At 35.0% G+C, this 11,093-nt stretch overlaps 1 pseudogene; it reads left to right on the top strand.

Moving 5' to 3' along the window:
• Positions 1-1,873: 1,873 nt before the first annotated feature.
• On the top strand, positions 1,874-10,722 carry LOC134756979 (small ribosomal subunit protein eS12-like; annotated as a pseudogene).
• The last annotated feature ends 371 nt before the right edge of the window (positions 10,723-11,093 follow it).

The following is an 11,093-nucleotide window of genomic DNA, read 5'->3' as shown; positions in this document are numbered from 1 at the left end:
TTATCTGGGGTGTTATCTCCCATCCCCATAATAAATTATCCAGGAAGACGCCACCCAATTATTACTGTTTTCAAGCATAGGGTAGCAAAAGCGAAGTGAACCAAAGGACCTTCTTTATTAACTTTGGGTCTTGAAAAGACAACTGAGTGAAAGCAACTCAATGAAGTAAAAAAGAAAAAAAGATTACATTTTTATTAAAAAGGAAATGATTTTGGTCAGTTGAGCTATTCATGCATTTATTCACAAATACTTAATGTAATCACAAAAGCATTAATTACTGAGACTACCAAATCAAAATACAAAGCTATCCAAAAACAAAATGCCAAAACTTTCTTCTATAAGGATTTTAAAATGTAACAGAAAAACTGTACACCAGTGACAATCTAATTATCTTATTCTCTTCCAGTGAAGTTTACAAAGAGTAACAATGAACTGTGATAAAGATTCCAGTGCTTCCTTCTAAAACTGAATTATTCAGCTTTATCACTTGAAACTGCAGAGTATAATGGTATGCCATATAATACTTTTAAAGTACAAGCTTTAAAAGTGAATTTTTTTTCTTTTTCTCTGGTAGCACTGATACTTCAAAACCTAAGAGTTTATCTGTGATTGGTTTTCAGCCTTATTCAGAAAACAAAACATGTTATTTAAGTTTTCTTTATCTGCATTTAATATTAATATCAAAATAAGTAAATATAAATGAATTTAGCTAGAGAAAAATATATATGCACCCACGTTAATGTCCATAAAATGTTTAAAACCACATCTACATGAGCTAAAATTTTACATATTTAGAACAATATCCTAAGTAGCCATGGAAAAGTATTCAGGGATAAATGCAGCTTTAAATTTTCTAAGAAAGAGTTTAAAAAGCTAATACTGGCTACAATCACATGTATAAATCTTCCCAGAAAGCTAAAAATAAGAATGTGTTAAACAGAATGCATAGAGACATTGAGAATAGCTTACCAAGCTTTCCTAGCTAGGAAAATGTGGCTTTCCCATACATCATTCAATAAAAAACAGATGGAGAAAAAAAATTTGCCAGAAAGAAAGGAAAGACATACATCATGTTATAATTATGAGCTTCAGATAAACAAAGGGAGGGAGAAGAATATTTTAAAACAAAAGGACAAAGTTTCTTCCATAAAAGCTATCTCTATTGAGTAGGGGAAACTAAGGATAAAATGACATCTTCTCAAAAACGTAAGTGACCCTAGAATGGACGCTTTGTATCATCCAGAGCCCAGCCCACTTCTTTAGCTTATAATATCCCAAATCCTTTGCCACTTCTGGTACTTGTGGTTCAAGGGTCTCACCCAGGCTCTGGGGATGAATCATGTGATTCAAGTTGGGGCAGTCCCTTTAGCCTCATGATCAGGTCAGGACATGTCAAAGACAGGCATGGACATGTCATCCAAATTGGTCCAATTTAGAGTAAATCCTAGGGTTTGTACAGAAACTACCTGAAAGAGATACTCTCTTTTTCTTTGGAGTAAACATAGGTGACTACAGGTCTAAAGCTGCTGAAAGTCATACTGACACCATATGAAGGTAGAATGAAAACACTATGCAGAAAAATAGACTGAAGAGATAGACAGCTGCTGATAACATGTCAGCTCCTTGACCAAACTGTTCCTGAAGCAGATGCTCTTCTGGAATTTTTAGTGAAGCCATATGAGCCAATAAACTCCCCTTTTATGTTAAGCCAATCTATCTATTGATTCTAGAAAGGTTCTTCATAATCAGACTCCAATCTCAGGAACAAAATTGAGTAAACAAAACCTAGAGCCACTGCAGTTACAGAGTAGCTTCTTCATATCCATTGTCTAGAACTCTGTGAAGTAAGTGTTACTACATTCCCACTTAAAAGATGAGGTTAAATGGCTTGCCCAAGATTATACAGCTGGTATTTAGTAGCATTCAGATCTTCTGAATTCAAATCCCACGCTTTTTCCAGGTCTCCTCTTCAAATCTCAAGTAAAAGGACCATGAGGGGCTCAGTGGCATGTCAAGTGGTACAAAAAGATAATTTAAGTGCAGTTTATCTTCCTAGAGCTTCAATTATATTCAAATATCTAAGCGAAAGGTCATAAGTTAGTAATATAAATTATAAATAGTTCTGTATAATATCACTGTCCCCTACTATGGTCTGAATGTTTGTGTTCCTTCAAAATTCATATGTTAAAATCTAACCCCTAAAGGGATGGTATTAAGAGCTGAGGCCTTTAGGAAGTGATCAGATTCTGAAAGTTCCACATTCATGAGTTCCCATTAGTACCCTAATAAAAAGGCTTGAGGGAGACTGTTCCTCCCTTCTGCCATGTCAAGACATAGCAACAAGGTGCCATTTTGAAGCAAAGAGCAAGCCTTCACCAGACACCAAATCTGCTGGCATCTTCATCTTGGACTTTACAGCCTTAAGAGTTGTGAGAAGTAAATTTCCATTTTTATTTACCCAATCTAAGGTATTTTATTACAGCAGCCCGAATGAATTAAGACATACTCCTAATCCAAAAAGGTAAGAGTTCTCTTTTTTGCCATTAGGAAGCATGTGAAATGCAGTAGTGTTTTGAAGCTCGAATGAAAGGACAAAATTGATTGATAATACAGTGGAGCCTCATTTATTTGCAGTCAATCACTTTCTTTTACATTTAGACACAAAAGTACTAAAGGTCCCAGGAAATAATTATAATGACTATTATAACGGCACCACACCAAGAACATTTTGAACAATGAACAGAAGCCTATAAAAGTACAGATTATTCCAAACAGACTAAAATTTCTATTACCATTTAAATATTATTGACCGAGATGGTCCAGAAATCAAGATCACTCAGTCATCATTGTTCAGAGAGATATTAAAAATATTTTGGCAGTACAATTTAAGCAAATGTTAGTTTTAACAATAATACAGGAAAAAAAATTTTAATTATTGACAATGGACTTTTAATTTTATTCACTATTATTGGCAGGAGTCTAGCTTTCTTGAGCACATAGCAAGGTGAATAAGCCACAAAGGATATAGCTGAATAGTGCCCCCCAAAGATGTTCATATCCCCAGAATCTGTGACTATTCTACCTTCTATAGCAAAAGAAACTTCACCAATGTAATTAAGTTAAACATCTTGAGATGGGTAGATTATCCTGAATTATCCAGGTGGGCCAATGTTGTTATCACAAGGGGCTTTATAAGAGGGAGACAGGAATGTCAGTTTCAGAGATACGATGACAGAAGCAGAGGCCAAAATAATGTGAGACCACAAGCCAAGGAATGCAAGAAGACTCTAGAAAACAAAAGTCTTGAGCAGGTACTTCACAACAGACATAATTCAAGGCCAATAAACATGGGAAGAGGTATTCAACTTTATTATTAATCAAGAAAATTCAAACTAAGCCATCACACATCCACTAAATGGAAAAATATTTAAAAGGCTGATAAGAGTAAATGTTGACAAAGATGTGAAGTAAGAAGAACTTACATACAATGCTAATGGAAGTATGAACTGATACAAACATTTTGGAAAATAGATTGGCATTGACAATGCACACATTCTATGACCCAATAATTCTATTCCTATATAACTGTCCCATAGATATGTGTACGTATATGCACTATGAGACATGTACAAAAAGTTCTTAATGACATTATTTACAGTAGTCAAAACTAAAAAACAACATAAATGTCCATTGACAGTAGAGTGGATAAAACACTGAGATATATTCATATAATTAAATAATATATTTTAGTAAAACTAAATAAATGCAGTTACACAGAACAAGATGAATGAATCTCAAACATAGTGTTGAACAAAGGAAGCCAGACACAAAATACACATTGTATAATTTCATTTATATAAAATTCAAAAACAATCCATGAATTTATGGACTCTCAATCCCCCTTCACTTCTGTCCATATATTAGCTGATTTATTTTTTAACACATCTCATTTCTTGAAAAAGCAGCCAATATCAATCAACACAAAGAACCAACACTCCATTTTTCTCCCTCTTTTCCTAGAGCTACAGTTACCAAAGTACAGTTTTGTCAAATGTTCCACATCATCAAAATATGGATTACTGTCTTTCCAGCCTCCAATAACAGTTTCTTTGCCACCCAATAACTACTATGACAATGTTGCCTTATTTAAGTTTTTGATTCAGTAACAGCACACTCTCTGTAATTAATTTCAGTATCAGATGGATAGACAAGGTTATACGCAATAATAAACAGCCCCCAAATCTCAAGAGGTAACCAAATAAAAATTTGTCTCTTACCAACATTATCCTTTCAGTATGAGTCAGTAAGGGAAACTGCTCATAATAATCTTATAGGAATCCAGGCTGATGCAGAATTCATCTCAATATATAGTTCTATGATTACCATGACAGAGAGAAGAGGAATGTAAAGAATCACAAACTGGGCTGGGTGCCGTGGCTCAGGCATGTAATCTCAGCACTTTGGGAGGCCAAGGTGGGTGGATCACCTGAGGTCAGAAGTTTGAGACCAGCCTGGCCAACATGGTAAACCCTGTCTCTACTAAAAATAAAAAAAATTAGCAGGGTACGGTGGCACACACCTGTAATCCCAGCTACTCAGGAGGCTAAGGCAGGAGAATTGCTTGAACCTGGGAGGCGGAGGTTGCAGTGAACTGAGATCATGCCACTGCACTCCAGTCTGGGCACAGAGCAAGACTGTCTCAAAAAAAAAAAAAAAAAAGGAATCACAAACTGGATTTTAAAATTAAAACCCAAGAAAACTGATACTTCTTTTAACATTTTGGAACTAAAATACTATACAAAAATACCACAAAATGTGAAGTCTGGAAAAACTAAGGGCATGCTAAAGTCCTTGTCCTATTAGGTAAAACCATAAAAATATGTAATGTCAACTACATACACTAAAATGTTCTAGGCAACCACTTTAAAAAAGAAATAGAATTAGCAATTTCAAAACTTAGTAAAGATATAGGGAAAATAAAGAACACGTAATGAAGCAAATAGACGTTTGGAAAGGAGAAAAAGAAAGGAAAATACAATAGGAACAAGAAAATGAAATAAGGTTATTGATTATAAAATGAAATAAGGTCAAAAAAGCAAAACCGAATAAGTCATGTAATATAATTAATATTTAATGTACTAGATCCATGTATTAATATGAATACCCTGTCACATGATATTTTTAAAAATCTAATTATAAAAAGCCATTCTAAAACTTGAGGAACTGTAGTCAGCCAGTATTCCTTACTTATGAGGTGATGCGAACTTTTTTTTCTGAGGGCTATTAATTTTTGGTAATCCTGCCTAATAATTGCTCATTTGCTTTTATAACTGGACATGGCAGCACACACTAGTAACTCTACAGATCTTCTGGGTTTTAGGCACATCCCTAGCAATCCACATTAAGAAGCAGCAGTCCTATATCATACTGATAATCAGGATAAATCACTACAGTCAACATCCTAATGCCTTTTTGATCTCTTCTTCCATGATGCAAGAAGCAGAATCATTACAGCCCTGCATCTTAGAAATAACTCCCAGAATCACATCACAAAATTAGCCTGCTAAGAGAGCTGCCACTACTTCTGTGGACACAGTTAATCCATTCCAAAAAAAACTTTACTGGCTTTTTCCTTCCAAATTCTCACAGACCTCTGAGTCATAGGCTACTATCTCTCCACATTTACAGAAACTAAGAGAGTATTATTTGAAATGCCAAACATTAGAATGAAAACTTCAGCAAGATGACTAAATTTTGAAAATAAATTCACTTCCAGCTTCTGGTCAGGCTTGTAAGAAGCTTGAATGTCACCACTCCATTCTTTCAACAAGCGAAAAGATGAATAAACTGAAAAACAACTCTTCTTAGATCCACAAGACAACTGAGGTCACAGAACAAACTGCTTCCCTTCAACTGGAGAAACCAACAGACTTAATTCAGCGAATCACAACTTGCCAGAACAGAAACCCACAAGATGAAACCTTCATGGGAAATGATCCCAGGGTAGGAATATCTGAACTGTTACTGACAAATTGCTAAAGGCACAGTATGGACAAGTCTGAGAGTTAAAAAGCTCCAGGAGATCCAATGAGAGGGAGGCCCCACATTTTTGTGACTTTTTACCTCCAGGAGCTTCACTTGGTTCTCACAGTGAATATTGGAGAAAAGTTCCCTCATGCTTCTAGCCAGAGGAAGGGAAAGAAACCATTTTGAAACATACCAGAACATTCTGCTATTCTTTTTTTTAATATACTTTAAGTTTTAGGGTACATGTGCACAACGTGCAGGTTTGTTACATATGTATACGTGTGCCATGTTGGTGGGCTGCACCCATTAACTCGTCATTTAACATCAGCATTCTGCTATTCCTAACAAGGTATACCCTCAAGAGAAACTTTTTAACCAGAGTCTAACCTCCTGGGGTTTTATCAGAGCCTGACTGACCTGGGCATAGGGAAATAGCCAACTCCAGCTCATTTTAGCCATCCTGTCCCACCTAAGGGGGAAGGGGTAACTGAGAGGCACATGTGAACTTCATAGTCCAAAGGCACATGCTCTCTGAAAGACAGAGACATAATCATAGAGCCATAGAATCCGCCAACTCGCAAACACCTCACTGCCACATTACTAAAGACATGCTCACAGCAGTTACTTTTACCCAGTATACCAGGTCCTGCTATGAAGAAAAAAATTACGGGACATACTAAAAGGCAAAAACCACAGCATGAAGAAACAGAAAAAGCATCAGAACTCAGATATGGTGGAAATTATCATATGGAGAATTTGAAACAACTATTATTAGTATGCTAAGAGCTCTAATGGATAAAGTAGACAGCATGCAAGAAAAGATGGGCAATGTATGCAGAGAGATAGAAATTCTAATAATGTACAAAAATGCTAGAAGTAAAAAATACTGTAAAGGAAATGAAGAGTGCTTTTGGTGGGCTTATTAGTAAACTAGTGATTGTTGAGAATCTCTGAGCTTGAGGATAAATCGATACAAATCTTAAAACTGAAAAGAAAATAAATCTTTTTAAATACAGGGGAAAAGCAATGGACTATACAAGAATTGTGGGACAACTAAAAAAGGCATAACATATGTGTAATGGGAATATCAGAGGGAGAATAAATAGAGAAAGAGACCCAAGAAATATTTGAAGTAATAATGACTGGGAATTTCTGCCAAATTAATGTCAGACATCAAAACACAGATCCAGGAAGTTGAGAGAACACCAAGCAGAGTAAATGACCTCCACCCCCGCAAAAAATGTACACCTAGGAATATTATTTTTAAACTACAGAAAATCAAAGATAAAGAAAAAAAACCTTGAAAGAATCCAGAAGAAAAATATATATATCTTTCCTAGCAAAGAACAAAAAATGATATCTGACTTCTCCCTTAGTACTCATGCAAGAAAAGAGTGGAGTGACATGTTTACAGTGTTGAGAGAAATAGAACACCAAACTAGAATTCTGTACCCTGTAAAAATATCCTTCAAAAGTGGGAGAGAAATAAAAACTTTCTCAAACAAAAAATTGAGGAAATTTGTCGCCAATAGACTTGCCTTGCAAGAAATGCTAAAAGAAGTCTTTCAGAGAGAAGGAAAATAACATAGGTCAGAAACTTGAACCTATGTAAAGAAAAGAAGAGCGTCGGAGAAAAAAACATAAATGAAGGTAAAATTAAAATTCCTCTTTTTTCTTACTCAATTGGTCTAACAGATAACAATTTGTTCAAAACAACAATAGCAACAATGTATTCATTCATATATGTTGCTGGGGCTCAGAAGCTGATACTCCTAAATATGGCACATTGACATGCTAAACTGAAGAAGCCTCAAGGTCTCTCTAACCTTCTCCCTAGTACTGTCTCTCCCAAAACCTTTATCTGCCTGAGATCCAGACCCACCTCAAAAAAATTGTTTCTTCTTCCCCTCCCTGTAATACCAAAAATGTAGCCACATCTGAATAGACCCTTTACAAGTTAATATCTGTTCCTGGATCCATTCATTCTCTCTAGTATTCCTTTATTTTCCGTCAACAGAAAATATTGTCCCTCAACAGACAGTTCTCCCCCCTGTTTTGCCAGGGTGATATATATGCTTCTTTCATCTTGTTGAGGGGTAAGCAATCATTCTGTCATTCTCCTCATGCATACATGTTAAATAAATTTATATGCCTTTTCTCCAATTTATCTGCCTTTTGTGAGTATATTTTTCAGTGGGCTAAGAGGAAAGCTCTCCCATGACTCCTACAACCCTTATGTGCAACATATGCTTTAATATGCTTACATATAAGCAAAGCAAGTAACAACAATAATACGAAAAAAGACAGAGAGGAATTAGAATTATGTTGTTATTATTAGGTACTTGCACTACCTGTGAGAATGTGAGTACCACTATTATAAGGTATAATACTCATATGCTCATAGTATAGTGTTATTTGAAAGTAGACTTCGATTAGTTGTAAATTTATATTGCAAAATCTAGGGGAACCAATACAAATATAAATATATACATACATATATATATGTATATATATATACATATATATGTATATATATATATATATACATTTTTTTTCTTTTTTTTTTTGAGATGGAGTTTCATTCTTGTTGCCCAGGCTGGAGTGCAATGGCATGATCTTGGCTCACCACAACCTCTGCCTCCCGGGTTCAAGCAATTCTCCTGCCTCAGTCTCTCGAGTAGCTGGGATTACAGGCATGTGCCACCATGCCTGGCTAATTTTGTATTTTTAGTAGAGACAGGGTTTCTCCATGTTGGTCAGGCTGGCCTCAAACTCCCGATCTCAGGAGATCTGTCCACCTCGGCATCTTAAAGTGCTGGGATTACAGGTGTGAGCCACCGCACCTGGCCAAAAATATTTTTTTTTAAGTAGTAAAACTCATATACTAAAAAAAGGAGAGAAAAAGGATCATATGACATACTCAATTAAAACTTGAAGATGCAGAAAAAGAATGGAAGACAAAAATAGGAACAAAGAACAAGAGCAATAAATAGAAACAGTAACAGATATAGTAGATATTAATCTAATTATATCAGCAATCACTTTGAATGTCATTGTTCTAAATGTACATATTAAAAGATGGAGATTGTCAGTGTGGATCAAAAAAGAAGACCAAAATATATGTTGTCTACAAGAAACTTCCTTAAATATAAAGACAAATATAGACTGAAAGTAAATGGATGGGGAAAGGTATACCATGCAAACACTAATCAAAAGAAAGCAGGAGTACCTCTGTTAATTTTAGACAGAACTGCAGAGCAAGGAAAGTTATCAGGGTTAAAGAGGGGCATTGCATAATGTAAAGGTGTCAATTATCCAAGAAGACATAACAATCTTCAATATGTGTGCATCTAACAATAAAGTGTCAAAATAAATGAGTCAAAAACTGATAGAGCTGAAAAGAAAAATTAATAAATCTATTATAGTTGAGACTTCAATACCCTTATTTTAGAAATGGACAGATCCAGCAGGCAGAATATTAGTAAGGTCATAGTTGAACTCAACACCACCATCAATCAACTGGATAAAAATGGACTTTTAGAGACTACTTCAAGCAACAGCAGAATATATATTCTTCTCAAGCTCACATAAAGCATTCACAAAGATAGACCAAATTTTGGTCCACAAAACACGCTTTAGCAAATTTAAAAGAATATAAATAATACAATGTCTGCTCTCAGACCACAATGGAATTAAACTAGAAATCAATAACAGTAAGATAGCTGAAAAGTCCCAGATTATGTGTAGATTAAACAACACACTTCTAAACAACACATAAGTCAAAAAAGAAATCTCAAAACAAATTTTAAAATATTTGGCACTAGATGAAAAAACAACTTGTCAAAATTTGTGAGATGCTGCAAAAGCAGAGCTTAGAGAGAAATGTGTATCACTGAATCCGTATATTAGAAAAGAATAAAAATCTAAAAGCAGTCATCTAAGCTTTCACCCTAGGAAACTAGAAAATTTAAATAAAACATCATGCACAAGAAAAGAAATAAAAATTCGAGTAGAAATCAATGAAATTTAGAACAAGAAATCAATAGAAAAATCAACAAAATCTAAAGCTGATTCTTTAAAATTATCAATAAAATCAATAAAGTTCTAGCCACCATAACTAAGAAAAAAGAAAGGATAGATTACTAATATCCTAAATGAACACAGGAACATCACTACATATTCCATGGACATTAAAAGGATGATCAAGAAATACTATAGATCTTTACCTGCCACAGCTAAATTGTGCAGGGGTGGAGGCTCAGGTGCATTCAATATTTGGCTTCATCCATAACCCACCACCACGGTCGAGGAAGGCATTGCTGCTAAAGGTATAATGGACATTAATACTGCTTTACAAAAAGTGCTGAAGACTGTCCTCATCCACAGGAGCCCAGTACATGGAATTCACAGAGGTGCCAAGCCTTAAACAAGCACTAAGCCCGTCTTTGTATGCTTGCATCCAACTGCAGTGAGCCTATGTATGTCAAGTTGGTGGATGTCCTTTCTGCTAAACACAAAATCAACATAATTAAAGTTGATGACAAGAAACTAAGAATATGGGTTGTCCTCTGCATAACTGACAAAGAGAGAAAACCTTTTAAAGTGATTGGTTGCAGTTCTGTAGTAGTTAAGGACTATGGCAAAGAAGCTCAGGCCAAGGATGACACTGAAGAGTACTTTAGATACAAGAAATGAACAAAGAAAGCTTTAGCTCACAGTTAACAAAAATATTATGAACAATTCTATGCCCACAAAATTTATAACTTAGATAAAATGCAGCAATTCCTTGAAAAACACGATCTTCCAAAACTCACACAAAAAGAAATAGATAATCTGAATAAGTCTATATCTATTAAAGAAACTGAAACAATAATTAATAACCTTTCTAAACAGAAACTAGTAGGACTAGAAGGGCTCACTGCTAAAATCTACCAAACATTTAAGGAAAATATAATCTCTTTTCAGAAGATAGAAGCAGAGGAATTTCTTCCTAACTCATTCTATGTGATCAGCATTATCATAATAACAAAACCAAAGACATTACAAGAAAAGAAAACTATAGACCA

The sequence above is a fragment of the Gorilla gorilla genome, chromosome 14 (assembly GCF_029281585.2).
Source record: "Gorilla gorilla gorilla isolate KB3781 chromosome 14, NHGRI_mGorGor1-v2.1_pri, whole genome shotgun sequence".
NCBI classification, from domain to species: domain Eukaryota; kingdom Metazoa; phylum Chordata; class Mammalia; order Primates; family Hominidae; genus Gorilla; species Gorilla gorilla.
The sequence above is the reverse complement of the archived record's forward strand: the minus strand, read 5'-3'. Positions and strand labels throughout refer to the sequence as shown.